We start from the raw sequence: 23565 nt of genomic DNA, 5'->3' as shown, positions 1-23565 counted from the left end.
TCAACCCATAGATAATTATTTGAAGATTTAACATCTAAGTAATTTTAAGAAAAAATATTAATTTCATATTCGAATAGAGTTATATTTTTTTGGATGTCAGAATACAGACATTGCAGTGTAAAGGTTGATCCCGTGCATTAGGAATAATTTGGGATTTAATCGGTAGATTCGTTGCATTGTTTTATATAAATCGATTTTCAATTATATCTTGATTTTATTATGAGGACTGATCTTCTGCTTCGTGAAATACATCCCAAAAAATAACTTACCAGATGATGTTGTGTAATATGGGCCTAAAAATGAATCAATTTCTTTCAATACATTTTGAAAGTCGTTTTGTCTTATCGAAAAATTGTTAGAGCCACAAAAGATTGTAGAGTGATATACATAGAAAATGAGTGTATACTCAATAAAAATGGTCACCAAACTACAGACTGTGGGGCAAATGTGGCCTACGATAACAATTTCTCCGACTCACCATTGTTACATGAACTCGTTTGTCTAAAGATAATGTGAAACTGCATTTACAATAATTGAAATAAACAAAAATAATATTGTTTTATATAACTTTGTAGGACTATTGATTTCAATGTAAATTGTGATACAAAACTCACGATACGATACAATATCATAGAAAAATATTTACTATCATAATTTTATTAATATTATTAAAGGTCAATAAAATGTATCCTCTCAAAATATATGGAGTTCGTGTACAAGTTGAGATTTTAGAATAAGTAATATACAAATATAATTCCACTGAAAAAAAAAACTCTGAAATGTTTATTGTGTCATGTAATTGTTCTCATGAAAAGCTAAAATTACTCAATTCCTTTTTAATGTTGAACATTTAATGGAATGGTTATTCTCATTATTAGAGTTGCAAATTTTTAAATAAAAATTCAATACTTGTGTACACTGGATAAAATTTTCCTGCACGTCATACTTTCTCTTTCTATCTCTAAATTAGAGACAGGAGTGAATAGTTGAAATTCAAATAGGTCAACCTTTTAATAACAAGGAAATATTATTCACAAAACGAAGAATATATTAGACAGGAAATAGGAAGAGAAAGATCTCCACTTTATCTAGATATTTGGATATAAGTATTTGGAGGATCCTGAAAGTAAAGAAAGGTCTTATTATGTGTAGGAGGTTTTCAGTTTGTCTCTTATGAAGTTTTCTTGGGTGGGGAACTTGGAGTTGATTTGTGAACTAAGAGATGAGGCCATATGAGATCTCATTCCATTAAGTAAAGCACTACGACTTTTTCTTGTATCAACCATTACACCTTTCAGTATAGTTATAGGATGAACGTAATAGGTATCATGGAGAAGAACTTCTATGTAATCAAATCCATTTACTCCTTAAACAGATAATTAAAATAAATATACTGGGGGGGTAATGATAAATAGGGAAAACTAAAATAAGCCCCAGTGAACAAATTGAAAACCTTTTTACCATTTTATTTTATAGATGAGAAATCATAATCTAAAATAGTAGTTTGAAAAAAAAGGTGTAAGATTTTGTAGAATGTAGAGATTAAAATAGTTTTATAAAAAACTCTAAGAAGACACGCTTATATAAATTGACTGAAAAGTGCGGGGCTTAACAAATAAATTTTTTTTTGCTTCTTTAAAAATTGGCTTTTTATATATTAATAGTATTATTATTTTTAGTTTTTTTTATTCGCTTTATGGAGTGGAGTGTACATAACATTTTTAAGCCACTGTCTGGATTAAAATCTAAGGGTTTTTTTTCATCATAAAGCACTGAAAAATGAAATTGTTTCTGATCCATTGTTTTGGAAATAACAAAAGAAGCATCTCACTTAGCACAGAAACTCACAAAGTAACGAACAGATTTTCACAAAATTTTGACAGCTGTCTGTTGAAGGTTGGTACTATCTGAAAATGAGGTGAATTAAAAAAATTGTATCATCTATATGTTAAGACTGGGACTTTCCAGCCTATTTGTAACACAGAAAAAGGTGTGTTAGTTCATCTATTAGTGTGTACCCTCAATTTTTTTTTTTTTTTAAACTTTGTATTTTATAGTTTTTAAACCTCAATAATTATCCTTATAAATTAAAGAGGTTTTGTGATTTAAAATTGAATTGTTAGTTGGATGGAAAATGTCCCCTTTGTAATTTTCGACCTTACAAAAAAATTAATTATCATAGTATTTTCTCTTCTCCAAACAAGACCCATTTTAAATCTTGAGCAGACCATTTGCCGAAGGACAATTAGCTGAACGGATATTTCCAAGAAAAGCAATTTATCGAATTCACATTTTGTAGAATGACTATATTGGAAAAAAAAAATCTAGTTAATATCATGATATATGTGATTCTATATATCATATTATAATTTGACTTGATGGATTACTCATTTTGGAAAATACTTATGGATTAACGAACAAGCATAATATCAGGCAAGAGTAGACAACTTTATCGGAAGGTCATTGTTCTTGCCTGATATTATGCCTGTTCGTCAATCCATGATTATTTTTCAAAATGAATAATACATCATATCGAATTATCATTAATTGATGACGTAAAAGTGATTAACACTTCTTCCATTTGAATGCTGTTGTGCTTGTTCATTATCTAATTTATTTGAAATACTACAACGGTAAAAATTCGGATAACATTCGCACCACATACTACTGCGGTGTGTTTATATAATTATCATTAATTAATAAAAATATATTTTTCTGAAAAATAACATTAGTTAATTTACTTATATGACATTCGAACAATGCATATTCATCATACTATCATTTTAAATTGAATTAAAATATACAATCTCATATATAAATTTATTAAGTATTCTTTTTCAACTAAATGTACACTTGGCAAATTGTCTTTTGGCAAAATGTACCGGGCCGTGCAAAATTATTTACCGATGATGTAAATATACTTTTTAAGAGGTTTTATGGCAACCCGTCTGATTGTTTCGTATTTTACTGTTAAAATAAACAAAAATCCTTCCTGTGAGAGCGTAACAACTTCCACACATGAGACCATGTCCAATCAGCAAACAAAGAGTATCGAAATTGCAGCCCTCCTCCGAGCGGGAGTGCTCTGAGGGGGCCAGTAGTCCTTGGGACAAAAGTTCATGCTGTCCTTGAGCCACTCCTGAGCTTTCTTGGAAGCGTGGGCGGGTGCTCCATCTTGTTGAAAACCCCAAGGAGAGTTGCCGACTATGGATTTGATCCACGGAAGGACCTTGGACGCCAGAATCTTCACATAATCCTCCGCTGTTAATCTGTACCCAGTGGGGAACCATACCGGCTTCATGACCGTCCCGTTGGAGGGAGTCAACAAGGCCTGGGCCTCCATGGACGCCGATTACATCCAGCAAGTCTGTGGCAGCTTCAGACGTCGCCTGACCAGTGTCATTGAGTCAAATGGTGGCTCCATTATTTAATTTGATCACAAACAATTTTATTATTCTAAAAATGTATAAATAAATTGTTTCTCAAGTCATTCGAAATGTCATTATTGTCCGCGATATGTTCTGAACAAAAATCGGTAAATAATTCTGCACGGCCCGGTATTTATGACAATTTGTATTTCGGCAAAATATCCGTTCGAAAATTGTTTTTCGGCGAACTGTTCTTCGGGAGAAATGTTCCCGCACTATTGTCTTAGGACCTTTTCAAATCACAAAAGGTAGAGGTTTGAAGATTATAATATGCAAAGTTTTTGTCTATTCTCTATTCAAGTAACCCAAAATTATTAGAAAAAAGTTAATCATTCAGAAAATTGTAGGGGGAAACACAGCAGATTTATTCAGAGAATTGTTCTTTTTGTCTTTCTGGTAAAGTCATTGAGAATCTTTGTTTGTGTAAGTGGGATACATTAAAGTAAAAAAATGTAGTAATTAAAATTTGTTCCATTTCAAATTTAAATTATAAATAGAGTATATAATTAACAATTCAAATACTATAGTACATTACATTTAAGGGCAAAACCATTATTATAATAGCAACATCTTCTTCTCAACTCTCATGAGAGTTCTACTAACTATTTTATGTTCCATTGATTTCTTTCTTATTTGTGCTATATTTAATTGTTTCAATTATTCTCTCAAAGTGTTTACATTTATTTTGGGTCTAAATTACTTCATGGATTATGCTACTAAAATTTTCAAGGATAACCCACCATTAGACAACTACTATCTCATTCTGTCTCGCTTTATGAATTATAAATTCTAGACGAGATTTCAAAAGTAATTATCTCGGTCCTCCGATCCCTGCATTCACTATTGCATTAGAAGTCATTCCTAACAAAATGATTAGGCTAGCATATACTGTTAATATTGGTCGTGAAGAGAAGGACCCTTCATCAATCACAAGGCGAAGGTTTAAACGGCTTGGCATTAGCAATGGCATGGAACATTCAGATCCAAACGTCATTTTGAAGAACCCATTCACTGACACACGTCAAAAATGACTTGAGGTACAGACTGGGGACGTCCTGTATTTTTTCAAACAAGTCCCGGTAAGATCCTAAGGGGATATATTGTTATTTTTGCCAAAAAGAATTGGAGATCTATTTTCATTTATTCTACCAATCTATAAAAATTACCCAGATACTTAGGATGGTGGAGGAAGAAGTCTGGAGAAATTTTCATGTGAGATTGAGTCCCTCAGATTGGCTCATTGTAACATCCTCACGATATAAGGATAGGCGGATGATTGAGTGGCTCATCTCCAAAATACAATGTGAAGCACAAGGACCAAGAGGTCCCTTAAGGTCTCCACGACTACGTCTCTAAGGCAATAATAATCCTCAATTCCTTCTCCATCGATGGGAAATACTAATACACAATGTTTTTGAATGTTTATTAATAATTATTTGTCATAACTAGCTGAAGATTCTCCCCCTTCATGATATGATTTATTTATCGGATCTCTGGATTTGCCAGTTTTTCTTTTTTGTTTTTATCCTTGTGACATTGACATAATATAAATTAAATATGGAGTCGTCGTTTCTTCTTTTAATATTTTTTTAAATCAAAACATAATAATAATATTTCCATTGTTTTATAAATTATTTGTTAGGAATGAATAAATCTATATGCATTATTTTTAATTGACTTAATATTTATCTTCTTGCCAATGAACGCAGTGCTTATACGACGGTCTTATACGATTTCGATTATTTAATCCACATTTTCGACAATTGGCTTACCAGATCTTTGATATCAAAATTAGCCTATCAGGACTAAAAACACTATTTACATTTTCAGCCGCAGGTCTTTCGTTTTTGCCTTCATCCAAGAAAAACTGTAAATTATGACGTGTTTTTTTTTTGTGTCTATCTTTGACGCAAATACTGAGTTAAGCAATCACACATGTGTATAAGAATCTGTATTTCTTACGAAATCTTATTTTCTAACGCCGACTAACGTAAATCAATCACACTTACATAATGCAAGATACACAATACTAAATCCATCTATAGGAAAAACACTATACTACACTATAGATGTCTGAAATTTAAAACTTTTTGAGGATTTGTCAAATTTTTAAATTGACTAACTATTAATTAATTGTATGTTCTATTTTTTATATTCTTTAAGGAAAATTTACAGATAATGTATTCATATATATATATATATAAATTAAAATTGAATAAGCATATAGTCTTTACCTATAATTTTCCAATATTCAAGTTATGCAACTCCTGTTCTATAACATTGAAAGTAATCAAACAAACAAACGACTTTATAAAATGTATATAAAAAGGTTTTCTGGTGAGGCTTACTCGTATTTTTACTTTTATACAATAATCATAACTAGTGTTGTGGTATACCTTATTTAGGACTGAAGACTGTTGTCCATTTCAATCTTGCATATCAGTTCTAAAAACTTATAAAATTTGGTTCTTGGTGGCGCCACTCAACTTGGTTTCTTCTTCTTTTAGACCAGTACTGGGAGTTTTAAGAACCGGTTGTAAGGACGGATAGGACCCGCCGTGGACCAAATAAACAGGGGCTGACACAACACTGATCATAACACATTTTTCCTATAGATATTGAAAAAGGCTCAAAAATTTAGTTTTTTATAACATTTGTATTCATATTTTATTAGAATTCTTTTTACTTTGATAGTTTCAAAAATGTTAGCAAGCTTTTGTCATGATGAACTATAGAAATAAATGATAAAATACACATTTTTGGGAGCTTCTTTAATTACCTTTTCTTTCAACTTCTATTTACAAAAATACTCCTTCAATAATTAACTTACAAATAATGTTTACAAATACAATCAAATGCTATTTTTCTATGAAAAATAGCATTAATAATTATAATTTATTTAAAATAATTTGAATATGCCAATCAAGCTTCTTAAGGGTGCTTTGAAAATATTGATAAAGTATTTCATTCTTAAATAAGTAGGTAAAAAACTTGTATTCAATATGTGAGCCATAAGCTCTTATAATTGTCCCAGGCCTTGACTTTGTAGTCAGACTCGAGCTTCTTCCACTCCTTCTTGATAGAATCTCTAGGACTGGACACTCCTGTGAGGAGTAGCATACGCCCTCTCCTCCATACGCCCCTCGATATATGGGTTTACGTCTGGAGAGGAGGGCAGCCACATATTGAGGTCCCAAATGTATGAAAAGTTGTTTCCCAGGGTGGACCGTGGTCTTAGAGGTGCAATGAAACGGAGCTCCGTCTTAAGTGAGCATAAATTTGTTCACTAATTTTATTTGGCCAAAGTAGCACTTTCATATCCAGAAGTTCAATGTAATCATCTGTATTGAGCTGCTCCTTTCTCTCCACAAAAATAGGATGGCAGACCCGTAAATACAAGTTAGATACATCTATCTATTATCTGATGACAGTGACATACCAAAGTTTCAGCAATTTTGGACTTGTAGTTGTTACGCTGAGTGAGTTGATGTAAGCGTTTTAATGAAAATGGACAAATTCGAGTATTAAGGAGAATCCACAAATTACGGTTAGAACTGCTTGACCATTAGGGTGAAGCTTTCTTTTTAATTTATAAATATTGACTCTTCAAAAGTAGCAAATTTTTTTCTTAGGCGAAAAACGTTGTAAAGGGAGCGGGGATCAAATTGTCGCCAAAATATTTTTCTACAAAAAACAACACAAAATATACATTTTTTAACTTTTTTATTGAAAATCAAAACTATGACGAGCATATAGGTATAGAGTAGCCATTCATTCGATATAATTACCGTTGGCATCAATAACGGCCTCAATACAGCCTCTGAACCGGCCGCAGGCTCTTCTGACCCTCTCATTGTCCATGTTGCCGAATACCTCCTTGATGGAGTCCATCAGGCTGGCCTTGGTGCTATGGGGATGTCTGTTGGTATATCTCTCAACATAGCCCCAGACAAAATAGTCCAAAGGATTAAGGTCGGGAGAGTTAGGAGGCCACAAATCCTTGGTTACGACGTCATCAAAGTTCTCGGTTAACCACTGCATGGAGATTTTGGACACATGGCAGGGTGCTGAGTCCTGTTGTCACACCCAGGGCCTGTCTCCGGCCTTCATGGACCTGGTAGGGTCATCCTCAACCATCTTCTTCACCTTGTCGACAAAGTCGGTGTCCCTAACCTTCCTGTCGGCGCCTTCCTTCTTGGGTGCCCTCTTTATGGTGGCATCAACATCCCAGGTGTCCTCTAGCTTCTTACGGATACGCTGAACAGTCCGTAAATTCACTCCTAAGGTTGAAGCAATCGTTGAATTGGAGATTTCACCTCCATTATTAACCAATGCTATGACGACGGCGGACCTCGAAAGCTCCTCGTTCCACTTATAGCTCTTTATCTCCTCATATGATGACGGACTGATGCTAACTGAACTACGTATCGTCAGCTGACGAGAATAGATTTCCTATTTGGTAACCGGTTTTTTATTTGATAATGTCGTCTTCAAGTTATCAAGGTTTAAAGTAGGCGAAAATTTGATCCCCATATTAATTTTGAACAGTTTTAAAAAACAATAATTAAAGGTAGCTCAACGGCTCCAAAATTTTAAAATTTTACGATTTAAAAAAGAAGAAGAAGTATTTAAACCTGAATATCATCTAAGTACTTCGTGTTACAACAAACCTATATACACAAGAAATTTAGCTGGATAAATTTGCAAAATAAAATATTTTATAGTTTTTTTACTAACATTTGGTTCTGATTGGTCAAAAAGAACAAAGATTCCCATTACTTGGATTATTTGGTATCTGTCATTTTTTAAACAAAATTATACCGATATTTAGAATTTATATTTTTTAAATCATTATCAACAGTTCATTTTTTAATTGAGCAGATTAAATAATATAAATTTGACCTTTTCTTATCTTTTTTTTAAAGGAGAGATTTGATTAAATTCAGTTCATTATTAGATGCACTTCAGGCTTTTGGAGCAGACATCCAGGCTCGAAGATACACTCTCACTATAAACACACAAATATTGTGCAATCCTCGCTCTCCTATTTAAATTCGATTTGAATTAAGATCGAAACATCCAAATTTGTAGGCAGTAAAAAACTTTTGATAACCGTTGGCCGTAGTTTATAGGACCAGGTTATATAAATTTTACACCTTGCAGATGCAAATCATCAAGTTAAATAATTACCAGCATAAGAAATTCTTTATGGTATTGTCGAGGAACATTTTTTAACATACATTTCTTCGCATAATGTCGCACATTTTATAAGAGACTATCTATTTCATGATCTTCAGTTCCAGTATCTTACTTAACTATATTAATGGATGCCCGTTTTTCTTACAATATTTGGAACATTCAAACATCCGGAGAAGACGTAGGTCCAAAACATGACTGGAAGGCTTTGCTTATGATTAATTCCATATTATGTTGTGTATATGCGAGAGGTGAAAGGTTTTTTCCTAGTTTTTTTTCTGAAGAAGAACACAAGCTCTAACAGTCCAACACATATTTGAGTTTGTTGTATTAAAGCAAATATCTTAAATGATCACGTATTTTCCGTCATGAAAAATTTAAAGTAAATAGCAGTGCTAAGAAATGTTATCTCTGTTGAAAATAAAATAAGGCTTAATTACTTTACTAATTTATTAAAATTTGACTAGTAAGATTATTTGGATCAAGTAAAGGTGAGAAAAAGGTTAATGTCACTTATAATAGTAATATTAATATCTACATTATTGTGTATAACAAGTCTTTTTAAAAGTTCCAAAATTTTGAAAGGTGGTAGAGGACATAGTACGGAAACACAGTTGGATTGGCTGGTTATCACGTCTCCTTCATATGAGGTGTGTTTCAAAATATAAAATATTGTTTCTGAGGTACAGAAGTACTCAACGCGGCGAAGCATACGAATGGAATCCTTCCATTCGGAATCCAAAACTGTGTGTATGCCTTAATTAATATCATGAAGTACACCGATAGCCACATAATAGTGTTTTTAATCACACTGTCTGTTGACGAATAACGCCCAACCAAGGAGCGTTATTTGATTCGTTTTGACATGCTTCTCTATCTCTGAGAATTTTTAATGGGAGATTTACTTTTTTGTGATCCTCTTTAAGAGGAGAAGAAAAATATATATATTGAAGTTGTGGAATTAGATTATTGATCTCATTTTATTGTAATTAATTATTTTAGTGGTAAAATTTGTTTTGTACTTTTTTAGAGTAGTAAAAATCATTCACAATATAATAATAATTGTGGTGTAATATGTAATGTTCATTATTATGAAAAGTATGAAATATATTTATTTAGAAAGAAAAAACAAAACAAAAAAAAAGTTCCAAAATTTAAACAAAATACATTTAACCACGTTCAAAAAACACCTTGGCATTTTGATCAGAAAAAAGTAGGATATGTTCCAAGGATGTCACATGTAAAAGACAGATACATAGGAAGAAGTTTAAAAATATTTTACACTAGTTTAAAATGATTACAAGTCTTAACAATTATACATTGATTTAATATAATTAATCTTGTTTTAACAGATAGTTCGATAAAACTTCCAAAAGTGTTACTTTTCTAAATAGTTAATATATTATGAGGAATAATTGTATTTTTGTTGAGGCTTAAACAATCCTAAGAAATGCCTCCGTTAAAAGCAAAATTTTAATTAAAATGTAAATAAACACTGTTAATTTGATACATATTATATACCGAGGGTTAACTGCTAAATTTTTATTACTCAAAAATTAGTGTTATTGGCTATATATCATATTAAAAGTTTAATATTTAATGTTAATATTTCAAAACAAAGAAATTCAGGCTCTTGAAATCTATTTTTCATATCTAATTTATTGTCAAAAATTGAAAAAAAACCCAATATTCATAACAAAATAATTTACTTTTTAAACTTATTTCTGTAAAAGTAAACTTTTAAGTTTCAACAATGTGGCTCTCACCTCACGATATGATGGTTAATTCCTTTAATGTTGCAACAGGAGAACTCATTGCATCTTGTTAGACCAGTCAACAAAATGTTACTTACATTTCTGACAAGAGTGTTCGGTGAGAACATCAAGCCTTTAAATAATCAAATCTAAGACGAGATTCATATTTTTAAAAGAACTCAAAAAGTCTTACAGTGGGATGAACATTAAAAAAACTCTTTGTCTCTTGAGACATCAAATTGTTTTGAGTTGGTTTAAAATATAAATTTAATTTCAAAAACAGTCATGGCCAATGCCCTTAATAAAGGAAATCATTAGGATATTATATAATTATTTGGATATGATACATAATGTCATTCATTGACTAAGTCCATTGAGTTGAATTTCATAATTATTTTGTTATAGCGAGATGTATCCATCAATACACAGTATTAAAAAAATAGTTACTTGTTAAATTATCTTCAGAAAATCATAAAACATCGGTATTTCAAACTTGTAACTCTACTCCTTACTCTCCATTTTAAACCTTTTAAATCTTGATCAAATTTGGGTTACACACACAATATTGCTTTTCTTATTCTAAATTTCGTCATCTCACACAAAATAAAAACTCATTTCTGCGTCTATTTCCATGTGAATTTCTGATTTCTTCCCCCGCTCAAAAAATTGACTCAAATCTAAAAAACTTACAAGTCAAAATAAAACAAAACATATGTGATAAGAAAACCTAATTACACCATTTTAGTTAGAATATTACGTAGTAACATAATTATATATATGAGATCTAAAATATTTTAGATTTGTTGACTTGTGTTATTTGCCTTTTGAATTGAATTTGTTATAAACCTACGTAAATTCATAAATGTTTTTTTATAATATATGTATAATCAACTTTTTAGTATCATTGTTATTATTATATCCCAACTATCCGAAGGCTTACCCTATTATATTACTCACAAACTTATATCATGAACATTTATTATGCTAAAACTATGAGCTTTAAGCTTTACTTATATAAACATTGCCTCATAAAAAATCTATTTTAGAATTTGTACCTCTAAAGGATATAGATATATGTTTTTTATCAAAAACTATATTAACGTAGGTACAAAAACCCAGTGTTTCAGATAAAGACGTGGACCTTTTAATAAACAATGAAAAAAAATTAGGACATTTAGTACACGTATTTGACTCATCAGTCATTGGGTCGTAGATACCATCCGTGAGACTATGCCTGAATGTCTCTAAGGGCGAATATCGTAAAGACATGACAATGATATCGTTGGTAGCAAGAAATTAGAATTCATTGAAATACTGGGGAAAAGTAAAAATATCAAAAGACTGACTCGAATTTTGGATATATTTGCTTGATTTAAATTGATTTTTTTGTCAAAAAATACTGTTTTCAATGTTTGTATATATTTCGATTTTTTATAATTAAAAGTATTCATTAATCCTATGAGGTTAATTGAATGCAGATAAATCAACTAGACGGGTTGAAACTTAAAAATCCATGTATCATCACTATGGCATCCACAACATTAAATATATCCCCCGATGTTATTAATCCACCAACAATCATGATGACTGTTTCCATGCAATCCAAGAACGCGTTCTCCCCTGTTTCTCCTCTTGAAGAAATAAAACAAAAAATATATATATTTATAAGTTATACATGTATATATATATATATAAGCCTTCACCTGTAATCCAGCAAGTCGTTATAAGAGTGTGTGTTCACCCTCCTAAGGTAGGTAGAAGGCGTTATTGGACTAACTTCGGTATACCGGTTTGCGAAATATACAGAGTTTTTTTGTTCTTACGCCGAATTTTTGGTTGGTCTTTGAATCATAAACACCCCAACGATTGGTAGGGATAGATATTCTGTTTTTTCTTCCCGTGAGTGGAATAATTGATTTATTTTCTTGTGTGGAGTGTACTACAATAATAACATGTTCCAAGTGTGAAAATAGTGAATTAATTAATAAAAAGACATTTTGATTCATTGCCACATTCTGATTATTAATTGGATATTTTCGTCATAGTTACTTTTTGCAAGCATTTTGATTAACGAATAGGTAAGCAATTTGAATTATAATACATACCTCCCCATATCAATGCATTTTTTTACTTCTTTTTGATGACCAAGCCCATTTATGTATATACTTCTTTTACTTATTTGGAAGCCAAGAAGAAAGTGGCATATATACCTAACTACGTTAACCTTACATTCCTATTAACATCAAATCCTTGTTCGTTTTAAAATATGTATATATTTAATTCTTAGAAGCAATTTCTTATTTTATATATAATTTTTTTTGTCCGTTATATTCGCGGTTATTTCAAATGATTTTGCAGAGGATTTTGATATTGTATCTTAAAATCACTCTCTTCCTTTTTTTTCTTCTCCTCTATCCTCTTCTTTTTTTTACTTTGGCCTTGAAAAAATGGCATGTGATTATTTTTTTATGATCTGACCTCCTATTTTTTTTTTTGGGGCGGGGGGGAGAGGGGCAAACTTGAACCTTCATTAAGTAAATAAAGATACTAGAAATAAAAATAGAAATGTCTTTCTAAGATCTTATTCATATGCAATGTAAGTATTATATTTGTTTATACATACAACATAGGCGGTTACGCTACTTAAAAGGTGTCCTTTGTTCAAAGCCATTTGCGTAGGTCTAAAGTAATGACTTAATGATTTTTTAAACTTTTGGGGGCGAATGTGGAGATGGATGGGCATCTATGTACGTGTTGTTTCGAAACAAATATATTATGTAATATGCCTTAAATATCCACCAAGTTGCTTTGTACACCGGTACTCTAGTGATACCGGGATACTGTAACATTTAAAACGTTACTATAGTAAATTAAAGTAACATGCCCTTAATTACAATTATATTTCATACAAGAAGTATTCAAGTTTCTGAACTAACTCACGGGCTAAAAAGTATTGAACTTCACACATAGATGGCACTATTTTTTTAATTCACCGCATTTTCAGTTAGTACCAACCTTCAAAAGACAGCCGTCAAAATTTCATAACAATTTGTTCTTTGAGTTATTGTGCTAAGTGTAACGCTACTTTTGTTATTTTGAAAACAATGGATCAAAAACAATTTGTGTTTTAATTTTACACTGCATCGGTGGGGGAAAAATACCAATCAAGCTTAGCAATGGATTGAACAGTGTTATGGGGGCTCCATACAAAAGTTAATTTAAGAAAAACCAATTTTTAACGAAAAAACAACGTATTTTCTTTGTTAAGCCCGATACTTTTCAGGCCATGTGTCAACAACCTCCCGCTACCCAAAATAAATATCGTGCAGACATACTTGGGAGTGCGTGTGAATTACCCTTTTTTTAATAATATTTTTTACAAAAAAATTATTGAAATATCGATACCAATTTTGAAACCGGAACTGTTATAAGATAAGAAAACAAATCTTTCAAGATGTTTGACAAAAGGTGGTAACTGATAGTTCTCCTATGATGCACACTAAAGTTAGTAAATAAAATGTTATAAAACAGCTTAAGATGATACTTTTATTGACCATAAAAATAAAGAATTGAAAGATGCTATATATGTACATAAGTATATATACTACAAATAATAAGGTTTTTACATTTTTTTTATGGTTATGTCCTATGAATGAAGACGCCTTCAAAATTTTACATACTGTTCTCATAACAAAACATAGTTATCTTTTTATGATCTATATACAAATTTCTACAGCAAATGAATATAATATACTTTAAACCTGAGACGTTTGATACGACAAATATCAACCGCACATATATTATCTCATTTCCTCTTTTTCTAGTCTACCTCTTTTTCAATAATCTATATGAGAAGTTGTCTGCATACTGTCAACCACCCCTCCTTCAATGTGTCTTTAAGACTTTCTTGGAACCTTAATCTATAATGGGTCTTTGAATACTCCAGATATTGTTGTCTACTAAAAAAAAACATGCAGCAATTCTTCCCCATTCATTGTTTGTAATGTAAGATACTGATTATCATACCTATGTATACCTATATGATGACTCATTCCTGACTTTAAGGGTTCATCTTTTGTTGTGATGATGGTAAATAATGGGGGAAGATAAATACCATTTTATATATTTAGAATCGTGACTTGTAATAAGTGTTCTCATGTTGATTATTATACATGTATAAATAGGCAGGAGAGAGAGATTAAATTAAACCGAAATAAAAATACCAGAAGGTGTTCAAGAGAGCGTTTTCATGTGATGTCAAATTTGTTGATGTTTGCCATTTTGAGGTTATTATTAGATACAAATGCAAACGCTTTTTTTTATAAAAATAAAGGAAGACTTTTATCGTCCCTAATCGATCCCAAAATAATAAATTTGTACAAATCTATTGATTTTGGGGGATTTCCAGTACTTATGACTTCAATTCAAATATCACTGTATATCAATGGCATAAAGTAGTATATAATGCAGATATTTAGTCTTTTTTTAATTCTTAAAGACATTTGATGACGTTTCATGAAGATTTCTTGGAAATTGGGTCATTTTACTTAGTAAAAATATCAACTATGAGTCCCCAAGATAGGGTTTCCTTCCATTCTTATAATGCAATTTACGATGTCTGTGAAAACTCTCCTTAGTTAAGGATTTTGTTTATGTATATATGTGTTGATATTGTGTCTCTTTTTTTCATTAAAGTGTGTAACATATATGTATATGTATATGGATTATCTTATTCTTATATCTTGTATAACTGACTTTTTTTTGTTTCAACAAAGGGGGACAAAACTAAAGGTATTCTATGACAGTTGGAGAAAAGGAAGGGAAACTTCAGAGCTGCTACTTATTTTTTGCAGTGTTTTATTCAGATAAATATACTTTAGCCACTATAAAACCATTAGAGGTATTATAACAAAATTAATGGAGGGTTTTCCGGTCTCTCGTAAAACTTTGTCAAATGACTAAAATAAAATGCAAACACATGTTCTGAAAATGCCAGACTTCACAAATAGATGGCTTTATTTTTAATTCAAATCATTTTTAGTGTCTACCAATCTTCAAAAGACAGCTGTCAAAATTGCATGTGTTAGGAATAAACACATATTACACATGTAGAGGTTTCTTATTTTCCGGAAAATTATCCTTCAGAAAGATCCTGGAAGGGAAATTCTTATATACATTATAGCAGGAAATTTTGGGATAGGTTAGTGAAGAATAATTCTTTTGAACTTACTTGACCTTTTTAAAAAGAAAATATAAAATTTAAATTAGACTAATCTCAACGCTACGACCATTTTAGGAGGACTACATTGTATGTAATTGCTCTGCGTCCTTTTATAAGATAAAAAAGGATATCCGTGCATTGTACATATTGGGAGTAATAGGGTTATATTTGCACGAGCTTATATTATGAAATAGTTAAATGCAAGTTTCCCTATGAAATTTTTTATTTATCAAGAATTTCTCGTTTTATAAAACCTTGGGAAAACGGGATTCTGAGATTCCAGGAGGTAAATCTCAGTACTATGTACATATCTCTGTCTTATTATAAAAATGTTGTATCTGGTCAAATTTAAAAAATAAAGTAATCCCAACTACATTCATGTTCAGCTTCTTTGAACAGTTTCTAAAAATATTTTAGGATACCACATATTATGAAGTCAGTTTCTCATTTTTCCTTTTGTCCTATGCAACATTTTTTTTCTCTTTGAAGAGTCTACCTTATTATTTCAGTTAAAAAAGTGGATTTATGGAGGTTAGATATTCATTTACAGAGTAGTACTCAACACTCTAAGCAAAAAAGAAAAAAAGTGTCACCACAATATATCTACCTGTTACAAATATTCATCACGTTGTCTTCATTTTTTTAAATGTGTTATAGCATTAGTCCCAACTAACAAATCTTATATTTTAAAGGTATATATATATATATATATATTTTGCATATCCTTAACCATTTTGAAATATCCGGAATTCACATTTTTATTCTACAGAAAGTAAATATCAGAAAGTTAATTACAAATCATAAGAATGCACTTTTTTTTTTCATTTTTTAAATGTAATAATTTACTTGTCCATAAATGTCTGTGAAGAAAAAATATAATTTGCGTAAAATCAAAAGAATTACAATTAGACTGCATCATATTATGAATTTATGCTGATGAAATCTATTATTAAGTAACTAAATGTATCATACTTATAGATTTGAATTATTTGATCAAGACTACTTTTACTGAAGAGTATGAGACCCTCAAAATATGCATTTATCGAAGTTTAAAGAGTGGCTTAACTAAACGATCACAAGCCGAGAGAAAAAAGTTAAACGCTGGTGTGACTTTATTTCTGAACAGATTTTATTAAAATTTTCACAAAAATCAACATATCAATATAATTAGACAATTAATTAATAAAAATGCTGTTAGCTTGGACCACACGTTTACGACGACCCCGAAAACGTTCCACTGCCTTCTTGACCGTCCCACAGGATAAAGTCCGAAATTATCTTCTTATCCCAGCTCTCAGGGATCTTATGGTGCTGTGGAGACCTTCATTGGAGACCTGTTCAGCATAGTCTAGACAAAAAAAGTCGAAAAGATTCAATCCTGGCAAGTTAGGAGGCTGCGAACTCGACAAAACGTACTTCAAAGTCTCAGAATAAAAAAATCTAGCTTCTTTTGCTGATGTGACGGATACTTCGACTTGCTATCAAATTTAAAGTCGATCTTTCCTAATGCTGGGGATCCAGAGGAAGATTTTGTTGTGGGAAACACAGATATAGATCTTGGTATTGACGTTCAGGCTCTGCTTGAATATGAAGGGAACCATTACGTAACTTTCTAAGAACATCAATCTATAGATCCTACATGATCCTAAGGAAAGTTATTCAGACTTTTTGCCAACCAACTATTGCTCATCGAGTTATAGTTCTAGATTTGACAGAAGTGTTTATCATCTGAGAAGTTCCAGATACGATCCTTTACGGGAGCCTTAGTTTTTGCCTTGATCAAAGTCTCGGTTTGGGTACCCTTTTCTTCCTGTTTGATGGGGCTAGAAGCTGTCACTTACAACGTGTATAGGTGCAGTGCTGTAGGTCTTTATTATTTACACCAGGGGTAGGTAACCTTTTTAAACATGGATTGCCAACTTCAACATTTCTAATCAATGAGTGTTCCTCAATCAACAATAATGGTAAAAATCACACACAAACTACGCAAAATATGTTCTAATTTGTGCGTGCCAGTGAATATGCCTCCGCGTGCTAGCCGTGACACGCGTGCCATAGGTTGCCGATCCCTGTTTTACACGATGGACAGTTGAACAAGACACTACGTCGATGCTGTCAGCGATTGCATTTACCGATTTGGAAGGATTCTTCTGAAATTTTGGGTTTCATTTCCTCAATAAAGCAGAACTTTAGAAAATTTTAGCCGCTTCTGGGAAGTCATCGTCAGTGGGTCATTTAAATTCTGCTTGATACTTTTTTCGAATTTTTGTACGAATCTAGTTGTACAACCAATTTTTATACCATTAAAATGCACAAAAGTGCACAATGTTTTTGCCTGAGTAATAGAAGTAATATCGCAAGGAAGTATATGAGCAATTGACGTGTTTGAGTGAAATTAGTACTGGACTTAATCTACATTAGTATGTGTTTGTATTGAAAGCAGTTTGTAGGGTGCTGTGATACAGCCAGATAAAATTTCGAATGTTTTAAAGAACTACCCTTCGCATTGACTTTAATATTATTATAATTTTTTTTTTTTACAGTTAAAATAAAATATATTTCTTTCGTTAGTTCAAAATATTTGATAGATTAAGTTTTTATGATATGGGGAGAAAACTTAGTTGATATTTGTTTGATAAATTGTATCCAAAATATATCAAGTTTGTATATAACAAATTGAAGATATAATATCCTTTTGTTTTCTTTTGGCTCAGTCTTATATTTCACTGGGTTTTTGATAGTTGATTTACTTAGAAAGTTTTTTGAAATATATAGATATATACAGGGTGTACAAGCTATCTGTCCCGCGAAAAGGATTTATTTTGAAATGCAATTTTCTCTCCATCCAGTAATTAGGTTAAAAAAATAAAATCAGATTCTGAAATCTTGATCAATTTAATAAAATTTATACAATAAAATCACCTCCAGCCTCAATTACAGTCTCTATACGAGGCCAAAAGTACAAACAGGGCTTCACCCCTTGGTCATTTGGCAAATCTTGGAATTTCTTCATGATACGACTGATAATTTCGTCTTTAGCGTTGCAGGGGGTTCATATGGTTTGTCGTTCAATCGCTCTCCATACAAAAAATTATATCGATTCAGATCTGGCAACTTTGGAGGCCAAAAGTCCGGTTAGAAGACGTTAAATTGTCTCGGAACTGTTTGAGACTTTTTTTCGACATATTGTTGGGAGCCAAGTCCAGCTGTCACATATAAGGCTTTCCATTGGCAACTTTAGCCTCTAGTACGTCCAAGTAAGCATTTGTGTTGCACCTGATACCTTGGAGAAAGGAATTAAGGGATATGACACAGTCACTTGGACCTTAGCATTGCTGTTGCCTCACATTCCGTCCTAATCTTGCCAACGAACGTCTCACTGAGCCCCGTAATTCAAACATTCGTTGCTTCCAGCAGAGATTCCAAGGAGAGATTCGTACCTTTTCCAAATATTATCCTATTCCTTCCATAAAAAGAGTTGTTCGTATAAAAAACACTTTATCATTAACGACTACCAATGATAAGGATCATACATATGCAGTAAAATAGAGCAACTAAGTAGTATATTATTAGCTCTAATTTATTTTGTATGTATGTACTGTTGATAATATACGAATTCCATCTTTTCTCTAAACTACTAATAAGTATATTTTCACACTGATGAATCGACATTTCAATCAAGGAAATTCTTATTTTCATATTTGAGTAGGCAATAATTTTGTAAAACGATTTAAATTCTAATTAGTTTCTAGATGTAAAAATTAAAAGAAAACAATGATTGACATTGTAGCCCTGACAATGAGGCATGATCACTGTTTACTGAAATTAGTTTTAAAAAAGCAACAGTGATTAGCACCGAGTTGTGGCAAAATAATGCAATTTATTTAAATGATTATATTCTAAAATAAAAATATAACTATATGTTACTCACAAAGAAAAAAGTATTGTTAGCATGCACTATTATTTTAAAGAACAATCTACAGACTGTCACGCCAGGTTGCGTATAATATATATTTTGAGATTTCACATGCCCTATTTGAAGAATGTTTTGGAGGGAAACAGCCTAGCTGTCATGGCGTTTTATAGATTAGCTTCAAGCAACTATGATAGTAAAAAAATAACACTAGGCCCACTCTGTATCAAGCAAGGACATACAGGTAAGAATTAATCCGTTGTCGATCTACAATTTGACTCCAAGTCCAACAAGGACTTACACTTTTTACTACCCAACAAATCATACAAGTTACTCTCCGTCTATTATGAGCAAGCACTCTTGATCCATATATTTTTCTTCACGATAGTTATTAATAGGGTTGAAAATCGTAAGCATTTAGGTATGATAAAAAATAAATAAATAAATATGGTAATCCTGACAGTTTGAAAAATGTTGGAGGGGCTTAGATGCCGTGACATTTCATTAGACTGGCAGTGAGATGAAGGAAATAAACGCGATCCCTAACTCCAAATCAAGTATAGGCAAGAATCTCTCCGTTTTTGATAGTCAATTCTACTCCCAGTTTAACTTGGACTTACAATACTTATAATTCCTTTTCAAATTGTCAGCGTTACTATTGGACTTTCATGAGCACACACACTCGAGAAAATACTTTATGCTAAGGTGCTCTATCCTAAAGAATGAGAGAATAATGATAACAGCTTTAGAAATAGAAAACACTGTTCAGGTTTTTAACTATAAAAAACTTGCACGCCAAAAAATGCATAGGGCTTACAACCCTGGTGATTAAAGATATACTCTGATAGCAGCATTGTAAAAGAAGAAAAAAACTATTGAGATTGACTACTTCAAATATATCCTATGCTAGAAACTGCTTAGAATTTACAACTCTATTTATGAATATCATATGAAAAGGCTTTAAAGACACAATGAGGTGTTCTAAGGAAGTTAGGATATTATATTTCATCTAAAACAATAGGTAGAACAAATGTTCATATAAGTTTATATACATTTGTATGCTATATAACTTATGCCCAAAAAATTACAAATATCAAGGCATGGAGTAAGCATTTGACCCTTATTGAAGGTTAAACTAAATTGATAAAGTGCTTATTATAATAAGAATCATTTTAACAAGGATAAGTATTTGATTATTAAAAATACTACATTTATTTTTTTAAATCAGATTTGTTGAATACTAATGGAATATAAATATGTATTTAAAAAAATCTTCTTACAAGTATTATCAATATAAGATTTTATGACATTTGAAATAAATACGTATTTAATTTGCATTGAAAGGAGATACTATTCATAATAGATATATAATCATTATTTATATATGTATATAAATTATATATGAGTCATATCATATTAACCTTATGCTTCATACACATTGAAATCTTTATAGGATTTTTCAACCTTTCCTCAAAATATAATTATAAATCATGCATAGTTTATATTCCCTTTTTGGGAATTTAAAAGGAGTGATGGGTTTTACTCATTCTTTCACGAGAAATACAGAAAACAACCTAAGCTGCACTCATGATTATTACATGTTTCTGGAATTCCATGGTGTAGTAAAAATAAATTCTTTTTTTTTCGTTAATGTATATCTACTTGCCAATCAAAACAATGCACCGATATGACGGTTGGACTCGAAGATTTTCATTATTTCATACACATTTTCGACAATTTCCCTACAAGAGCGTGATGCATCTTTTACATCAAAATTACTGGAACGGAATGGACACAACCAAAATACAGCGTGATTGCTTGTAAAAGTATCAGGACTCTTAGCACTATTCACATTTTCAGCCGTCTGGCTTCCATTTCCGTTGTTCGAAGAGAAACTGACAAATATGCCGTATTTTCACTTTGCTGATGTCCATTTTTTACGACCGCTCAAAGAAACTGAGTCAAAAAAATGACAACGTATACAATGTGAGATACACATTACTAAAGGCATATAGTGTAAAATAATGGATTTTTGTATGATTACGTAATTATCTCCAACTAACCAAATATTCTCAATTTTTTGTTCAACAAATCCCAATTTAGACTTTAATGAGGGACAAAAGTAATATCAGAATTTCCAGCTGACATGGAAATTGTTGATGATTTGGGGATATCATTGTGTCTAAAGAAGTATCATTCATCATTTGTCCATAGATGCTTGCAGATATATGTTTTTATAAACAGCTGTTTTCATAAAAATATTATAAACATAAATTGGCGGTTGATTAATAACAGATTACAGGCATGTGATTTATCTATCTCAAGGATTACAACTATAATATTTATGATGAATATAGTATGTAAGCTTTCAATAACAAATCCTTTATGTAAAGATCCCTATCATTTGATTTTTATAAATTATTATTAATATTTTTTGAATTGATATGAGGGGCCAAAGAAGTTTTGGTCAAAGCATAACAGGAAGGCTTTTTAGAATCCAGTTTTTTGGGTTTTTTTTGCACGTATGAAGAACATGCAAAACCTTATGACAATTGAAAATTGTCAATATGGGTACATTCTAGTGTTGGGTTTCACTTTGGAAATCCTAGACTAGTCTATTTTTGTTCGACCAAACTAATTCAGTCCAGAAAAAAAAAATATTTTTTTAAATCCAGTCTAGATTTGACATATAAGTTGTTTATGAGATCATATGTATTTTTGATCATCCTGTGAACACAGTACGATGACGTCATACAAATTTTAAAACGGTATAATTCGTAGGAATTTTCATACTGGAATACGAAACTCCGAATTCGAGCAACTCATAACATAGATGATCAAGTTAAAAGTAGATCAGTTTGATCCCCTGTATCTTCTTTTGGTTCTAAAACTTGAGGAACAGAGAACTCTGCTTAGTCTAGTCTTAATGAACCAAGAATAATCATGGGTCTTAGCAATTGTCAACTTAAAAGTATTTTTAAATTTCAAATTTTTATATATATTTGAGATTTGTGGCTATAATTTCATATTTTAATGGATAGACTCTGAATGTTATATGAATAATTATTTGTTCTTGAACAGATCGTGTACAGATATTTATCATCTCTCTAAGATCTTTGCTTAATATAATGAAAATATCCTTGACGGTTGATATAAAAAAAAGAAATTATGTCTCTCTTAATTAGATTTAGTATTTTTGAGCGATTTTTTGGCCAAAATGAGCAAAAAAAGAGTGCTAAATTATAGAAAAATGAGGACCCAAATACTGAGCAATTTGTATGTGAAGAAAAATACGGTTTTATAAGGATAAGGATTTACATAAATGAATTAGTTTTGTTTTATATTTTTCATAATTTATTCATGAAATTTGCAATATTATATCGACAAATCAAGGTTTGAGAAAGACTTTCTTTCATCATTTCACATTAACATGTTTCTCTTCGATCAGTATTGGTAGTTTTAAACACACTAAAAGACACACACATAAAATGGAATAAATTTCATGTTTTCATCATCTTCCGGAGTCTTGTTAAATGGAGGCATCTAATCATCTCCACGATATTACGTTGAACCTTTTGCATAAATGGAAGATCATGATTTCAAAATTTGGGGTAGAATTATGTATCATTTGTAGCAAGATTCTAGGGGGATTATTCAACCGTCAATTGTGCCCCAAAAATTTTCTCTCACTAATTGGCTTTTGTGTGAATATGGTTCCCGAACATATCCGATTATGTAATCATAATAATCTAACTAGACCCTAAATTTTTTGTATTTATTTCATACCAATTTGGAAAAATGAACAATTTTCAATCAAAAAAGTACAAAATGAACAGTTTTTCTCAAGAAGTCAAAATGAGCAATCTTTTGATTGATCTCTCACAAAGCCTAATTCTACTCATAATATATAAAAACGGGAAACAAAACTATCCATAAAAACGAGACCAAAAAAGAACAGTTCATAAAGTGAGACCAAAATCAGGGGCGTGTGCATAATTTTATTTTTTGGGAGAGGCTTGGTTTTGGGATTTTTTTTTTGAGTAATTAAATTAA

At 31.3% G+C, this 23565-nt stretch overlaps 1 protein-coding gene and 1 long non-coding RNA gene across 3 annotated transcripts in view; one reads left to right on the top strand and one right to left on the bottom strand.

The window, feature by feature from the left end:
* Positions 1 to 554: 554 nt before the first annotated feature.
* On the bottom strand, positions 555 to 4905 carry LOC121118098 (uncharacterized). Its single transcript, XR_011779932.1, has 3 exons — positions 4578 to 4905; positions 2163 to 4515; positions 555 to 1907 (listed from the first exon to the last, which is right to left on the bottom strand). It is a non-coding gene; the product is annotated as an uncharacterized lncRNA (long non-coding RNA).
* Positions 4906 to 12204: 7299 nt separating this feature from the next.
* The window catches only part of LOC121119065 (uncharacterized), a 48172-nt gene continuing 36811 nt past the window's right edge, over positions 12205 to 23565 (top strand). For both annotated transcript variants that reach the window (XM_071888128.1, XM_071888127.1), the window contains exon 1: positions 12205 to 12456. The gene's annotated coding sequence lies outside the window, so the exon portion shown is untranslated. The remainder of the gene's footprint in view (positions 12457 to 23565) is intronic.

This window comes from Lepeophtheirus salmonis, chromosome 5 (assembly GCF_016086655.4).
Source record: "Lepeophtheirus salmonis chromosome 5, UVic_Lsal_1.4, whole genome shotgun sequence".
Lineage (NCBI taxonomy): Eukaryota > Metazoa > Arthropoda > Copepoda > Siphonostomatoida > Caligidae > Lepeophtheirus > Lepeophtheirus salmonis.
This window is presented reverse-complemented; position numbering and strand designations above follow the sequence as displayed.